The sequence below is a fragment of the Ovis aries genome, chromosome 1, assembly GCF_016772045.2.
Source record: "Ovis aries strain OAR_USU_Benz2616 breed Rambouillet chromosome 1, ARS-UI_Ramb_v3.0, whole genome shotgun sequence".
NCBI classification, from domain to species: domain Eukaryota; kingdom Metazoa; phylum Chordata; class Mammalia; order Artiodactyla; family Bovidae; genus Ovis; species Ovis aries.
Window position 1 is genome coordinate 253,741,814 of NC_056054.1, and position 18,025 is coordinate 253,759,838.

At 35.9% G+C, this 18,025-nt stretch overlaps 1 protein-coding gene and 1 non-coding gene across 6 annotated transcripts in view; both read right to left on the reverse strand.

Annotated features, from left to right (window-relative positions):
- Window positions 1-18,025, reverse strand: part of PPP2R3A (protein phosphatase 2 regulatory subunit B''alpha) — a 239,025-nt gene that overhangs the window by 6,702 nt on the left and 214,298 nt on the right. The window lies entirely within an intron of this gene.
- Window positions 17,437-17,508, reverse strand: TRNAC-GCA (transfer RNA cysteine (anticodon GCA)). Its single transcript has one exon. It is a non-coding gene; the product is annotated as a tRNA-Cys (tRNA).

Consider the following 18,025-nt stretch of genomic DNA (forward strand, 5'->3'; position numbering starts at 1 on the left):
TCAGCTATACATATGTGTGTATCTATTCTACCCCCAAACCCCCTCATCCATGGTGCCACATAACACTGAGCAGACATCTGTGTACAACAGGCCCTTTTTGGTTATACATTTTAAACATTGTGTTTACAGGTTCATGTATTTTTGCTAGCAGTATGGTAGCCTTTAGAAACCCGTGTCCTTACATTTCCCCGTTTAGAAACTTGTGTCCCTAAGTAAGTTTCCCATTTCAGATGAGCAATTTCTGGGCAAATGTATTAAGGCTAGTTCTGCAGATTCCTGGGACGGAAGTATAATAAGCTGGAATGAACAGAAATAATGACTGGCACATATGTGGTCTGACAAAGGATTTGTATGCAATTTTAGGATGTTGTCTGGGAGTTACAGTTTGATTCCAGTTTGGGGATTCTGACTTTATAGGGGCAAAGGGATAGAATATTCAATTCAGGGCTTGTCTGAGGAAATCTAAGATACATGGTAGCTATAAGCATAGAATAAAATGTTAACTCTTTGTCAGGTATTTATATCAATACTATGTGGCAGGTGTTTATAGTCCTCTTAATTTGAAGTCTATATTGCTGTAGAAATAGGAGTAGATGAATTTTACCCTTATACTTTTAAGAACAGATATCCTAAGATATCCCTGGTGGCTCAGACGGTATAGCATCTGCCTGCAGTGCGGGAGACCTGGGTTTGATACCTGGGTTGGGAAGATCCCCTGGAGAAGGGAACGGCTACCCACTCCAGTATTCTTGCCTGGAGAATCCCATGGACAGAGGAGCTTGATAGGCTATAGTCCATGGGGTCGCAAAGAGTCGGACACGACTGAGCGACTTCACTCACTCATCCTAAGCCATTTACATAAAATGAATTACTGGAAATACTTTAGAAGTTGGATATTTGGTTCAAAGAATTACCTTATTGACCCATTCAATCACTAGAAAATCTTTTGCTTCAAATTTGTTAAAATTTCCTAATACGTACCATTTACTTTTCTACCTTAGAAAGTTGATCCTATTAATTTTTTGATGGCTGAGGATCTCTTGCAGTTCCAGGTCATGAGCCAATTCTTATTTTGGCTGTAGATATTATAAAAATTTTGGATTAAATATATTCTAATTTTGAACAAAGGAAGGGACAGAGTTCAATTCATTTTTATTACCAGCCACAGTGCCTGGCATAAATTATATACCAGTGCATATCTACTGAAATAAATTAAAATTTATTTAAAAATTCTCTGGTCTTCTGACTAACCTTCTACAGTGTTATTTTCCAGTGCTAATTGAACTAAATGTACATCTCATATAAATAGTAATTCAATATATGTTTATATTTAACATAAAGGAGAAATTTACCTTTAGAAATATCCAGTGGAAAATAATTCTAAATTATCTAAATGTCTGAAGGTAGGCAATATGGATGTGTTCTTGCTTGAGAGAATATTCTGAAGCATTAAAAGTCATGTTTTTGAACACACTGGTAACATTAAGCATCAAAAAGAAGTACACCAAAGTATACATAATGGTTATCTCTGGATGACTGAACTGAGGATGATTTTAATCTTTTTATATTTTCCAGTTTTTCTTCAGCAAAGCCTGTCTTTCTCTACTAATCAGATAAAGACTCAGAAAATTGTGTTTAATCTAGGTTAATCAAATGTAAAGCTGTTAGTGAAATACCAGAATATCCTGTAAGAATGTATTTTTAAGATAATGTAAAAGACTCAACTAAAAATCTGAAGTAATCAAGTTTTTGTCAGATTGGTAGAGAAGTTTGTTGCTAATTATTACAGGCCCCAGTTTCTCAAGATAGCAACATGGAGGACCCTTTAGCCTACTTTTCACAATTCTGGTGGCATTTTAAACTTTATTGCAAAAACCGTAAGAAAGTTAATTATAAATTAATTCAGTGTCATAACTTGTTATCTTCATGTATGTGACATGTTTAGTTGACCAGAGGTATGTAACTGTTACCCTGTTTCTGGCTTCCCCTATGGCCTTGGCTGAATTTATACAAATGCTGCTGTATGCTGTTATGCTGTGTGCTAGATGGGGTAATTCACAGTGTTTGCAAATTCATACCTAAGGAGACCCTTGGCCCTCCTTCACCTCACTAAAATATGGGGTCATACTGCATTTCTCATTTTTTTCATTACTAGGTTGCTTACTGAAGGTATTACCCAAGCAACAGCCTTGAGTCAGGGGGTACAGGCACTTGGCCCAGAGGTGGCCTGTGATGTGAAATGGTAAAGCAGATAGAGAATTTCAAGTTGTTCCTGGAAGGTCAAGTTGTCTAGGCTTCTGCAGTTACCTCGTAGTGAAGGTGGCTGCCAGATTAGTGCTACCTTCTGTGCCACTCAGTAAACATTTGCTGAGGCTCGCCTACTTCCCAAAGAGTTTGCCCAGTGCTGGGGCTACAGGATGAATGAAACAGGTGCTCTGCCTTAAAGGAGCCTGTCTTCCAGTGGAAACACAAACAGGTCCATTTCCCCCAGCATTCATATGCCAGATACTGTTAGAAATCTCTAATTCTCATGCAACAGATGTTTACTGTGTGTCAGCTGTGTGCCATGTTCTGGGAATGAAGGGGAAAGAGGCAGACAGTGGAATGCTAGTGTACTGCTGCTGCCAAGCTGCTTCAGTCGTGTCCGACTCAGTGTGACCCCACAGACGGGGGCCCACCAGGCTCCCCCGTCCCTGGGATTCTCCAGGCAAGAACACTGGAGTGGGTTGCCACTTCCTTCTCCATGCTAATGTACTACCTGACTAAATTCTAGTTCAGAGAGGTTATGTAATGTGGCCACAATCACAGAAGTGGTAATAATAATTATTGTTTAGTCGCTCAGTCGTGTTGGACTCTTTTAAGACCCCATGGACTGTAGCCTGCCAGGCTCCTATGTCCATGGGGTTTTCCAGGCAAAAATACTGGAGTGATTGCCATTTCCTTCTCCAGGGGATCTTCCCCACCCAGGGATGGAACCCGTGTCTCCTGCACTGCAGACATTCTTTACTGTGGAACCACTGGTGAAATCATGGTACTAATAATAGCCATTGTTTATTGATTACACGTTTCCCCAGTGGTTAAGAATCTGCCTGCAATGCTGGAGACTTGCAGGAGATGTTGATTTGATCCCTGGGAGTAGAAGATACCCTGAGAAATCCAATAGACAGAGGAGCCTGGTGAGCTACTGTCCATGGGGTCGCAAACAAGAGGGACATAACTGAGAGACTAAATAACAACAACAACAAAATTGATTACATAGGCACTGTGCCTAAGAACATAATATATTATGTATGTTGTCTTAAAACAGTCTGGTGTGGCAGGTGGTATCCTCATTGTATAGGGAATGCTGAGGCTTAGATGACTAGTAAAGTGACAGCAAGGATTTGAACTTAACTAAATTTGTCTAACTCCAAATTCTGTGGTTTTAAGCATGATGTTATATTGTATAATATCTCTTCCTCTTCAGAGAGTAGTAGTAATAGCTACTCTGTGTCAGGTATTTATATCAATACTATGTGGCAGGTGTTTATAGAAATAAATTATCTTTGATTCTCACAATCACCTTGGAAGGTAGTTGAAACTGAGCCGCAGGGAGTCAGATAACCTGCCCAGCTGGTGAGTAAGAAGGCAGAATCAGATCTGTCTGGCTCTCTCCACGGTACTACCATTCTTCCTCCCTTTCTAATAGTTGATTCTGGTAATTTCTGTTTGACGAACTCACCCTGACTTACTTGTAATTCCTTTTGAGATGAAGCCCAGCATACCCTTGGAATTCTGGATCTGGCCTTGCTTTTGAACTGTCAGTCAGTTATTAACAACTGTAAACAGGCCTTGTGGTGCCATTCCAGTGCTCACTCTACAGGCTGCAGCTATTAAGGCTTCTCTCCCCCTGAGACCTCATCACCCACATGGGCTCTGTGCAGGCCTTATCTTATCTCCCATAACATGAGAAGGGGGGTGTCTAGCAGAAGCCTCTCACATGCACCGGTCGAATTTCACTACAGCTGGTCTCTGCATCTCCTCTCGTGACCCCTCCTCACCTGTGTTTCTGTCTGCATCCCTTTTTCTCCTCTGTCTCCCCTCCACGCATACATTGGGACCTTCTTTGAGCACTCCACAGCTCAAAAAATTTTTTACTTGACACATAATAATTCTCTTGAGCTGCCATCATTTTCTTGTCTCTTTAGACTAATAAACTTCTAAGTGTTTAGATCTGCTATCTCTCTTCTTCCTCTAAAGCAGGTTAAAAAACAGTACGTTATATCAAATTCCATTTTTGTAAAATTACTTATCTATTAATATTTGCAAAGAAGTATCTAGAAGCATACTCCTAAATGATGTCAGGCTATCTCTGGGTGGTCAATTTTAGGTGAAGATTTTTATCTTTATTTCTACTCTTCTGTAGTCAATACATATTACCTACATAAGCAGATAAAGGAGAAAAATACTTTTCCTATTTATTAAAATAGTACATGTTCATTATATAAACATTATAAATTATAAAACAATAAAAAGCCAAATTACTTGCAATTCTACAGCTCAGAGTTAATCACTGTTAATATTTTGGAGTCTTACCATTTAGCTCATGTATATATAGATATACATTTGTAATACTGGGATTACATCACAGTTTTGTAAACTTGATTTCTCCATGTTAGGTTTTTGTGCAACATGTAGTTTAATGTCTGTGTAATATGACATAGATATTAATACCATGACTTATTTAACTATTATTGTACATTTGTGTTGTTTGGAATTTTTTAATTTTATAATCAAGTTAGAAGAGTTCTATCTAAACTTCTGATTATTTACAGTAGATACCCAGGATTGGGAGTTACAGGGTATGAATTCAGACTTTTGCAGCGTACTGTCAGATTGATTTCCAGGGAGGTTGGGCCAATTTGCTTCCACCAGCAATATCTGTTAACTACAGTGTGCTGCCTCTGTGAGAGAGCAGTAACGACACTCTCATTGCATCTGCCTGTTTCTCCTGCTAAGGCAGGGGTCCTGCGTTCATCAGTATTCAATAATGCTTAGTGTATAGAAGGGATGCATACATTTATTGAATTAATATTGTCTTTTAGAAAATTCTTGCCTGTTAATCTCAACTTTTTTCGGTGCTTGCTTTTTAACACAGATTTTCAGTTTAATTTACATATCACAGAATTCACTCAATCTTAAGTGGAACTCACTGCAGTATTCTTGCCTGGAGAATCCCATGGGCAGAGAAGCCTGGCAGGCTATAGTCCATGGGGTCGCAAAAAGCTGGACACGACTACAGTGACTGAGGACACGCAGTAAATTTTTCCAATTGTGCAATCATTACCACAATTTAAATTTAGAATACTTTCATCTCTTCATCTGCCCCTCCTCTCCCTGTGCTTGTTTGTGTTCATTTTCTACTTTTTCCTGGAACCTAGGCAACCACTGATCTGTTTCATGGCTCTATAATTTCACCTTTTCTAGAAATTTCATATAATGGAATTATGTAGTCTTTGGTGTCTGGCTTCTTTCATGTAAAATGGTATTTTTTTGAATCCATCTCTGTTGCTGCATGTATTAATAGTTCTTTTGTTTACTGAGATATAACTGACAGAATAAATTGCTTATATGTAAAGTGTATGATTAATAAGTTCTGACTTTTATATACACCTATAAAACCTCATATCGAGATCATGAAAATATCCATCTCTCCCATGAAAGTTGCCTCCTGCCCCTTTATAATTACTTTTGCCTTACCAAGGTAACCACTGATTTGTCATTACAGATTAGAATGCATTTTCTAGAATTTTCCATAAATGGAATCATACAAGATTGGAATATATTATTGTCTAGCTTTTTCCACTTCACTTGCAATTCATCCATGTTGTGTTAGTCAATAGTTCATTCTTTCTATTGCTGAAGAGCATTCCATTATATGGATATACTGTATTTTGCTTATTAATTTACCAGTTTAGTGGATATCTGGATTATTTTCAGTTTGGGGCTACTATGAATAGTGCGGCTATAAACATTCATGTAAAAGTCTTTGGGTGAACATTTTTCTTGGGTAGATTCCTAGGAGCGGAATTGATGATTCATATGACAAATGCTGGTTTAACTTTTTAAGAAATTGCCAAACATTTCCAAAGAAGCTACATAATTTTACTTATACATCAATCCAATAAATGAGGGTTCCAGCTTCACATCATTGCCAACTGGTGGTTTCAGTTGTTCTAGTGGCTGTGTATGTATCTCATTGTGGTTTTAATTTACATTTTCCTAATGACTAGTGATATAGAGCATCTTTTCATGTATCTATTTGCTGTTGGAACCTCTAATTTAGTTATTGTTTAACCAAATTTTTGTCTATTTAAAAAATTAGGTTGCCTTTTTTATTAGTGAGTTGTAAGTTCTTTATATATTCTTGATGGAGTCCTTAACAGGATGTTTTGGAAATATTTCCCCCCAGTGTGTCTTTTTCATTTTCTTAATGGTGTCTTTGAAGAGTAATACTTTTTAATTTTGAAAGAAGTCCAATGTATCAATATTTTATTGCTCTTGCATAACTCAGGGTCACAAAGATTTTCTCCTTTTATTCTAAAAACTTTAGGATTTCAACTCTTCCATTTATTGAGATTATTATTATTCTTTTGGCTGCACTACGCAGCTCGAAGGATCTCAGTACTTTGACCAAGGATTGAACCTAGGCCATGGCAGTGAAAGCATCAAACCCTAACCATCAGACAGCCAGGGAACTTGAGATACTTATTTTTGTATATGGTGTGAGATGAGGAATGAGGTTTTCTTTTTCTTTTTTTTTTTTGCAGAAGGGGTTTCAGGTTCATTTCTGAAAAGACTACCCTTTCTCTGGTTGAAAATTAATTGGTTGTATGTATGAGCATCTATTTCTAGAGTGTTTCATTGGTTGTGTATACTTAACAATTCTGGGACTTCCCTCATGGCTTAGATGGTAAAAAAACTGCCTGCAATGCAGGAGACCAAGGTTTGATCCCTGGGTTGTGAAGATCCCCTGGAGAAGGGAATGGCTATAGACTCCAGTATTCTTGCCTGGAGAATTCCATAGAGGAGCCTGGTGGGCTACAGTCCGTGGAGGTTACAAAGAATTGAACGTGACTGAGTGACTAACACACACATACTTATCAATTCTACAGTGCTTTGATGGTTGTTTGTTTTCTAATAAGTTTTGAAATCAGGTAGCCGAAGTCCTTCAACTTTGTTCTTTTAAAAAAGTGTTTGGCTATTCTAGGTATTTTGCATTTCCATATAAATTTTAGGATCAGTTTGCCAGTTTTAACGAAAGCCTGTAGGGATTTTGATAGGGAGTGGGTTAAATCTTTAGATCAATTTGGGGAGAACTGACATTTTAAAAATACTGAGCTTTCTATTATTATAATATTATTTGGGTCTTCCTTAATTTTTCTCAACACTACTTTGCAGTTTTCAGTGTGCAAGTGTGTTCTTTTGTTATATTTGTGTGTTCTTTTGTTACATTTATTATACATATATAAAAGTGTGTTCTTTTGTTATATTTATTCCTAAGTATTTTTCTTTTTGATGCTGTTATGAATAATTATTTTTATTTGAATTTCTCTATTTGATTGTTCATTACTAGTACATGGAAATACAACTGACTTTTATATTCTGATTTTGTATTCTGAAGAAAAATCAAAGTGTTAGTTGCTCAGTCGAGTCCGACTCTTTGCGACCTCATGGACTGTAGCCCACCAGGCTCCTCTGTCCATGGAATTCTCCAGGCAAGAATACTGGGATTGGTTGCCATTCCCTTCTCAGGTTATCTTCCTGACCCAGGGATTGAACCCATGTCTCCCACATTTCAGGCAAATTCTTTACCATCTGAGCCACCAGGGAAGCTGAGACCTTGCTAACGAATTAATTAGTTCTGGTAGCTTTTATGCAGATTTCTTTATATTTTCTACTTAAAGTATATATAACCTAGGGATAGATTACTTCTTTCTTTCCAGTCTGAATACTTTTAATATTTTTTTTCCTTGTCTTAATGCACAGGATAAGACCCTCAGTTTATTTACAATGTTTATTAGAAATGGAGGAACAGAAGCGTATTTGCCTTGCTCTGGGTCTTAATGGGAAGGCATTCAGTTTTTCACCATAAGAATAATGTAAATAATGTAATTATAGATGTTTTCTATCAGGTTAAGAAAGTTCCTTTCTATCCTTACTTGGGTAAGAGAGATTTTGAATGGTTATTGGATTTTGTCAAATGGCTTTTTTGTGTCTATGGGAATGATCATGTGCTTTTTGTCCTGTGTTGTATTAATATGGTTTATTATATTAGTAGATTTTCAGATGTTAAGATGGCCTTCCATTCCTGGGGTAAACCTACTTATAGTGTATAACCTTTTTTATATGTTGCTGGATTTGATATTTTTAATATTTTGTAAAAAGTTTTATATTGATTTCATAAGGGGCATTGGTATCTTTGTCTGGCTGTGGTATCAGGGTAATACCAGCTTTCTAAAATTAGTTTTGAAGTGTTCCTTCCTACTATTATCTTCTGAAAATATTAATGAAAGATTGGTATTATTTTTTTCCCTTAAATATATGACAGAAATTGCCACTGGAACTATTTGGACCTAGACTTTTCTTTTGGGGAGAACTTAATAACTTATTTAGTGTCTTGATATGGCCTATCCTGATTTTCCATTTCTTCTTGAGCTGTGTTCTTTTTTTAAATAGATATAATTAAATTTGAGTTGATTTTGGTAATTTGAGTTTTTAATGATTTTGTCCCATGTCATTTAAGATGTGAAACTTACTGAGATAAAGCTGTTCATAATACTCCTTTCTGAGTATGTTCTATAGTATCTATAGTGATGTTTCCTCCTTTATCCTGACTTTAATTTATTCCTTTCTCTCTTTTTCTAAAGTTTTCTTTCTATTTTAAAATATTTTCAAAGAACCAACTTTTGATTTCATGAATTCTTTCATAGTATTTTCCTATTTTCTATTTCATGGATTTCTATTCTGATCTTTATTATATCCTTCTTCCTACTTATATTGGGTCTGACTGGTTCTTACTTGCTAGCTTAAGATGGAAGCTTATCTTACAGATGTTACAACTTTCTGGGTCATAAATATTCCTCTAAGCACTGCTTTAATTGCACCCCACACATGGATTTTCATATCATCTTTTGTTTCCATTTGTTTCAAGACAACATCAAATTTCCCTGCAGTGTCTCCTTTGACCCATGTGTCTTTAGAAATGTGTTATTTAATCTCTAAATATTTTGGGGTTCCTAGATTTCCTTCTGTTATTAATCTGTAATTTTACCCTATTATGATCAGACTCCATACTTTATTTGAATTTACTGAATCTTTTTTATTCACCTAATATATGGTCTTTCCTGAAGAAGTTCCATGTGCATTTGAGAAAAATGTATATTTTGCTATTGTTTTGTAGAGTATATATGCTGGTTAGATCAAATACAGTGACTGTGTTGTTCAAGTCTTCTGTGTCTTTAGTGACTGTCTGTACTAGCATCAACTACTGTAAGAGAAGAGTCGAAATCTTTAACTATTAATTGTTGAATTGTTTGACAGTTTTTGTTTTATGTATTTTGAGGCTGTTGTTAGGTAAAAGTAACATTTAAAATAGTTATATCTGGCTACTACATTTTACCTGTTGGTGAAGTGGGAATATTCATTGTTATTTCCTGGTGAAATTTCTATCTTTTGATGTTTTAGAACTGGTTAATAGTCATGTTCTTAACTATTGATTTTGAAGATTCCAATAATGAAAGAATATTGATCATATGATTCAACCCTATGCCTTTTGATTGTGATACAGAATTTGTCACTTCTAAAATATACTCAGATCTATAAATAATTCCCTTCTAAATTTCTCCCATCATTTTTTTGCTTTTAAAGTCTTTATTTATCTGCAGGTATTAGCTTAATATGTACTTTTTTCAGTCTGCAGAGAGTCAACATTTTACTGACTAGATTTCTTGATACAGTATCATATACTATATTGGTTTGCATAAATCTTCAGTTTTGGTATGGATCCTATAAGGAGTTCAATTACTATAGCTTTGGATTATGCATCCCCTGTGCCCTACCATACCTTTGATTCTTTTCAGAACTCACTTCAGTTCTTTAGTATTTATTGTTCAATATGAGTTTCAGAATTAGTTGATCAAGTTCTATAACATATCTGGGGGGATTATATATAATTTTAACATGGAGAATGATCTTTGTAATTTTTAGTGAAATTTTATATTTTCATCATATATATTTTCATTTTTTTTGTTGCTATCACAAATAGGATTTTCTCCCTTTTATATTTTTAGCTAGTTATTTCTGGGGTATGGGATTAATACTCTTTACCCGTTAAGGAGGTGTTCTTTTTAAGTTTGGTTAGTTTCATTTTTTCCAAATTAGAAAATATATTTTATCACATGCCTTCAAAGAATCAGTCTATATTTTCTTTTCTTTCTCCTTTAGTCTGTTAATGACAGATTTTGTAAAGTTGAACCACTTGCAATCTTGGGATAAAATCAACTTACGATGTATTCTTTTATATATGTTGGTAGATTTGACAAGTTAATCTGTATTTCAGTTTTAATATCTGTAAAATAGGAGTAAAGCATCTACAAGATACGAGTTTTGTGATTAAAATGAATTAAAATATTCAGAATAGTGCTTGGCACAGTATGCTTTCTGGCTGTGTATGTATAAATTAACAGATTTATTTTTTGTTTGAAATACAGTTGTTTAACTTCTTTTCATGTACTTTATTTGGGTCTATTTTGTCATCCTTTTTCATGCCTATTGAGATGACAGCCTAATTTATTTCTTTCTACAGATTACAACTTTTCCCATGTTTATATCCCACATATTTTAATAAATATAATGCTTTTATTGCCTGGTTCTAAAAAAACCTGTAATTGGTTTTTTGATCTTCTCTGTAGCTTAACGGTTATTTTAAGATATATTTAATTTTTCAAAATGTTTTCTTTAACTTTCCAGATATGTGCGTTTTTGTTGTTGTTGCTAATTTCGTAAGTAACAAATGTGGCCTATATGTTAGTAGTTTTTAAAAATGTGATATCCTTCATGCCTTAATAAATAGGCACTGTATTGTGATGGTTCCATATTTGTTGGGTACCAAATCTATTTTTGAGTACCTCTATCATGGGGTTGCAAAGAGTCGGACACGACTGAGCGACCGAACTGAACTGAACTGATGAATGTTTACTAATTCTATATTATGAATTTTTTGTCCTATTTGATTTGTTGGGTTTTCTATGACTATAGGATTGTCAATTTTTCTTTTGTATTTCTATCAGATTTGCTTTTTGTATCGCATAAAGTTGGTGACTTATTTTCACGGCCAACTGCTGAAATCCTGATGTTCCTTTTAAAGCTTTCAATTCTATTTGTCTCGTAAACATTACTATACCTGATTTCCTCTTATTTACTATTTATTTGACTGTTGCCTCTATGTTAGGTATTAATCTAAAGAATAGTGTACAGTTGGATTTTTAATCCCGTCTGAGTTTTGTGATTCATACTGTATCTGGACTTATTTTGTCTATTTATTTTGTACTGTCTTTGTCTTTTTGTCTCCTTTTTACTGTAGTGAACATCTGCTATTCCTTTACTAGCACAGCGTTTCCTCTTTTTTGACCGTATGTTCAAATTTCCCAAATTTTCCTTGAGAAAACACGTGGTTTGGATGAACTTGAACTTCTGTCCAAGCTAATTTCTAGGTCTGACTCCTTCTAGAGCTGGTTCAAGGACTAGACCCAAAATAAGCCAGTCACAGCCAAACAAGTCCTGGGCTTTTGTAGAATCTGGTGGGAAAGGGACTTGCTCTTTTATTTTAATGTGAAGCTATCATTTTGCCACCACATACTAAAAACTTGCTGAAGAGTGAACGAATGAAAGAAAAGCATTACCTAAGAGATTAAAGAGATATAATCTAAGTCTCTGAAGTCAGTATTAGCCCTAGACTTTTCAGTTCTTTAAGCCCACAATTTTCTTTTTGCTAAGGCTTTGCTTTTTCTTTATGCCAATGTGAGTTAAAGTCATTTCTTACCAAAAGAATACTGGTTAAACACACTTGTCTTTTAGTAGACTGAGTTTTCTATATACAGATTTTTTTTTTCTAGTTAATAGTCTACTGTCTTTTTCTGAAAATGATTGGAAAGTTTTCCATTTAATATTTACTTTTAGTGATTTTCCTTAAAAAATTTAACAGACATTTTAACTCTAGTTATCATTAGAAAAATATAAATTTATCAGTGTCTGTATTCTCCACTTTAATAAAAGATTCACCCTGACCTTCTTTTACTATATGTTAATGGTATCTATAATAAATATTTACCCAATTCTAAGGATAAATTTTGCTAATTTTATTGTTTCTTATATCCCACTATTCCTCTAGGATATATTTACCTTGTTGCTGAAGAAAACCCTTTAATATTTCTTTCAAAGATTGTCTGTGGGTGGTAAACATTTTTGCATCTCTTGATGTCTAAATATGTCTTCATCTGTCCCTTACATTTAAATAGGAACAGAATTCAAGGTTCAAAGTTATTTTTTAAAAAATGCTGTTTCTTTTTGTGTTTATATTGTGGGATTTTTTTTTTTCCTCTCTCTAGTAGCTTTTCAGTTCTGTCTTTTTATGTTCTGAGATTTCACTCTAGTACAGGAATTGGGAAACTGCAATCTGTGGTCCAGCTCTGTCTCACCACCTGTTTTGGTGTAATAGCCCATGAATTGTTTTACCTTTTTAAATTAAAAAAAAAAATCGAAGAATATTTTATGATGTTAAAATGATCTGAACTTAAGTATCTCAGTGTCTGTGAAAATTTTATTGGAACACAGCCACAGTCATTTGCTTACATATTAGGGCTACTTTCACGCCACAGTGGCAGAGCCAAGTAATTGTGACAGAGATTGCAAAGCCTAAAATATTTATTACCTGGCCAGAAAAAGTTAGCTGACTTCTGTTTCTGTTTATATTTTTATTTGTTTTAATAGCTAAAATTCTGGGAGTTATCTGGCTATTATTTCTACTGGTTTCTACAAGAATTTCTTACTTCAGTATTACAATCAATATTATAGATAAAAAATTTTCAGATGTGTCCATTCTGTTATCACATCACCCAATGACTGTGTTTTCTTTCATTTAAAATTTTATCTGTCTAAAAATAGACTTCTCTGGTGGTCTAGTAGTTGAGAGACTCTGCGCTTCCACTGCAGGGGGCATGAGTTTGATCCCTGGTTGGGGAACTAAGATCCTGCATGCCACACAGTGGAGCCAAAAAAAAAAAACAAATGGTAAAAATACCCATCTTGATGTCTTATTCTGATTGCTGTAGTGAGTCCAGGGTTAAAGTTCTTCATTTGCTGAGTATTTTATTGGTTGATATTTGTCTGCTTTACCGTGTACTGTTGCCCCTGCATGGGTTGCTTAGGAGAGAGCAGTGTGGACCTGCTGGTACTTTAAATGAGAATAGGGGGAAGGGTGGGCCATGCATATCTGAGGTTATTGATACTTCTCCTGGCAATCTTGATTCCAGCTTGTGCTTCATCCAGCCTGGGATTTTACATGATGTGCTCTGCATATAAGTTAAATAAACAGGGTGACAGTATACAGCCTTGATGTACTTTTCAGATGTGTCCAGGAGAAATATCAATAACCTCAGATATGCAGATGACACCACCCTTATGGCAGAAAGCCAAGAGGAACTAAAGAGTCTCTTGATGAAAGTGAAAGAGGAGAGTGAAAAAGTTGGCTTAAAACTCAACATTCAAAAAATGAAGATCATGGCATCTGGTCCCATCACTTCATGGCAAATAGATGGGGAAACAGTGGAGACAGTGACAGACTTTTATTTTCTCGGGCTCCAAAATCTTTGCAGATGGTGACTACAGCCATGAAATTAAAAGACGCTTGCTTCTTGGAAGAAAAGCTATGACCAACCTAGACAGCATAGTAAAAAGCAGAGACATTACTTTGCCAACAAAGGTGTGTACAGTCAAAGCTATAATTTTTCCAGTAGTCATGTATAGATGTGAGAGTTGGACCACAAAGAAAGCTGGGTACCAAAGAATTGATGCTTTTGAACTGCGGTATTGGAGAAGACTCTTGAGAGTCCCTTGGACTGAAAGGAGATCAAACCAGTCAACCCTAAAGGAAATCAGTTGTGAATATTCATTGGAAGGACCGATGCTGAAGCTGAAACTCCAATACTTTGGCCACCTGATGAGAAGAACTGACTCACTGAAAAAGACCCTGATGGTGGGAAAGATTGAAGGCAGGAGGAGAAGGGGATGATAGAGGATGAGATGGTTGGATGGCATCACCAACTCAATGGACATGAGTTTGAGCAAACTCCGGGAGTTCGTGATGGACAGGGAAGCCTTGCGTGCTGCAGTCCATGGGGTTGAAAAGAGTCGGGACACGACTGAGTGGCTGAACTGAATGGGGCCATGCTGCTCCAAGATTTCCTTTTTACTGCTTTTGTCTTTCCCTTAAGAGTAGGATGGGATGTACAGGGTTCAACCTACCTGGATTGAACCTCCCTTTTGCTCTTGTTTTCAGTCATATTAAGGTATGGATCATTTTTAAGTACTGCTCCCTTATCTGTGGCAATTATCTTTCTCATCTTCTGGCAGAGAACCTAAGCTCTGGCTCCCTCTTCAGTCTGATTCCATATGCTGTCCTGTTAGTCCACTGAAAAGTTTCTCTTCTTACTTCAGAGGATGCTCTGTATTTCTTGTTTTTATATGGCATGAGATACTGAAAACTACAGGATGCTTTGTTTACCAGCTTGAAATGAGAAGCTACTCTATATTATTGTAATACTTTTGGGAAGTCTACTGAAGTTTTGTTTGTGGCCTAATATTTATTTTGTAAATAGTCTCTGGACAATACACCACAAAAATATTTTCAGGGAATAATTTCCTATGGATGCAAATAACAGGTTTCAAGTTCTCCTTTTTTTTTCCTTTCGGAGTTTCTGCTTCAAAAATTTGATGCTATCAGGACAGCTTTTTGGGGGTGGTTGGTTATTTTTTTTGAAGCCTGTTTGGCTGCTATGGGCCTTAGCTGTGGCACGTGGGGTCTTCAGTTGCAAGATTGTTTCCATTTTCAGTTGTTGCACAGTGGTTCTTAGTTGCAGCATGCAGGATCTAGTTCCCAGACCAGGAATTGAACCCAGGCCGCTGGCACTGGGATTGTGGAGTGTTAACCACTGGACCACCAGGGAGGTCACTGTTTAGTCTTTTAAATTCAGCTTTTGTTACCATTCTATAATGGAATTGTTTTATTTTTATAAGTGAGTTTGTTTCACTTACATTCACTGATCAAACAGTATTTATTTTAGTTCTGTCATCTTTATGCTGCATGGTGTGTGTTTTTCTTTTTTGTGCACACATGTTTTCTGATTGAATTAGAATATTTAGAGTCTGGCTTTGGTTTTTCAAATGTTTACATTAATTAATAGTCTTAAACCTCAACTTGACTTACCCGCTTCGGAGGGGAGCCATTGAGGACCTGCTAATGAAACTTACACATGTTTCTTCCCCCTCTCTACATCCCACTTTGAGTTATATTATTTTTTCCAGAATGCTATGTTCTGATGCTATGCTTTATGTTTAAATGGACTGAACACTCACTGTTATTTCTTTTCCACCATGGCTGCTCCATTTCTGGGCTCCTTATTTTGGCTCATCTCTGTTTTATGATTATGCCCTTTTTAAACAAGAGCTCATGGGTACTTTATTCCTTTCAGTTTTTAGAAAATTCCCATTTGCGTTCTCATGCCTGAATGTCATCTTGGATTAGTATAAAACTTTAGGGTATAGAATTTCTTTCTCTGAGAGTTATAAATATTTCTTCATGATCTTTTCTGGTATTCATTTTTACTGTGGCAGTCTCTGAGGCAAGGTTGATATTTTTTCCCCTCTTACCTGGTGACTTACATTTTTAAAAAGCTGAAAAAGTCCCCCAAATAATCTTTGAATTCTGTTAACTTCACCACACATTTGTGGGGCAAGTCATTATCATATGGTGTGACTTCTGACCTTTCAGACTTCAGACTTCTTTTATTTCAAAAAAACTTTTTATTATCTTTGAATTTTTTTCCACTTCATTTGTTCTATTGTCTAGTATGTATGTTAGATCCCTTTTGTTTTCCTTACATATACCTAATTTTCTTTGATACTTTTATTTTGTTCTTCTGTTTTACTAGATCTTTAAAGGCCTTTTTTCATATTCCTATTTTTTCCTTGATGGCCAATAATTATACACCCACAAAATGATTTTTTAATGGTTAAATGGGATTGAACTATGTATATGTATGATAATTTTATTAATCTTATTATTTAGATTGTCTCTGGTTTTCACTATTATAAACATCTGCACATGTTCTTGATAGTAGTGATATTGCTCCATAAGATCAGTAAACTTACCCCAGTTCCTAACTAATGAAGCTCACTGACAAAGAATTAAATCATGCCTGTGAATAGAGCTGCTCCTTTGGGTTTTGATGCTGTTGTCATCTCCTGGTCCTTTTAGGCCTAGGGATGATGCGGCTCCCCACCATTGCTAATCCGGATATCTGTGTCATTTCTTACTGGCTTCTCTAAAACCCTCCTATGTATTTGTAAGTTTGCTATCTGTTTGCTGTGTGTGTGTGTTTGTGTGTGCTCAGTTGTGTCAGAGTCTCTGCGATCCCATGGATTGTAGCCTGCCAAGCTCCTCTTCATAAGTTTCCAGGCAAGAATACTGGAGCGGGTTGCCATTTCCTACTCCAGGAGATCTTCCCGACCCAGGAATCAAACCCGCATCTCTTGTGTCTCCTGTACTGGCAGGCAGATTCTTCACCACTGTGCCACCTGGGAAGCCCTATCTGTTAGCTACACCTAGAAATTTATCCCACATATGTATAAAATGACATATATAAAAGATTATTCACTGCAACCTTATATCTCTTAATATTTCACTATTTTCACTATAATGTCTGTGAACAGAGGAATATAAGAGAATGGTGTAACTATACAGTGGAATATTATGCAGTTATAAAAAACTTAGCACATTCACTGAATATATTTATGGAATAATCTCCAATTTATTGATTTGTTTTTCCTCCAATCTTCAGTTCTTCTTTTATTAATTTTTTCATACACTCAGGGATCCCCAGATATTTATGTTGCCTCATTTATACCTCAATGATCATAAAATGCAAGTATTTAGTTCACCATGCTGTTCTCCCAAGCTTTGTTGTTACTGTTTTAAGATTTATTGAAGTGAAGTGAAGTGGCTCAGTCATGTCCGACTCTTTGCCACCCCGTGGACTGTAGCCTACCAGGCTCCTCCCTCCATGGGATTCTCCAGGCAAGAGTACTGGAGGGGGTTGCCATTTCCTTCTCCAAGGGATCTTCCCAACCCAGGAATCGAACCTGGGTCTCCTGCATTGCAGGCAGACACTTTAACCTCTGAGCCACCAGGGAAACTCCAGCAATTTATTGAAGTTTGATACAAAAAACTGGACACATTTAGTGAATATATCTTGATGATTTGTGAATATGCATGTATCTGTCATATCATCACTGCAGTCAAGGCACTAAATATATCCATTACTTCCAGACATTTCCCAGTGTTCCTTTTTTATCTTTTGTAGGAACACTTAACATAAGATCTATCTTCTTAATATATTTTAAACCACATAATACCATATTTTAACTATAGATACTGTGTTGTACAGCAGGTCTCCAGAACTTATCTTATGTAACAGAAACTTTATAAAAAGTGTGGAAAAAGCTGAGAACCAAATACTGAGTATGCTACCATATGTGTAAGAGAAAAAAAGAAAAAAAATGTATATGTGTATTTGCTTTTATACACATATACATATGTATAAAGAGAGAGTGTGTGAGAATGGGAGGGAACAAGATGGAGCATCCTTGGAAAGGCACATAAAGTAATAATAGTGGTTGCTTCCGGGGAGAACTAAGTAGCAGGAATCTT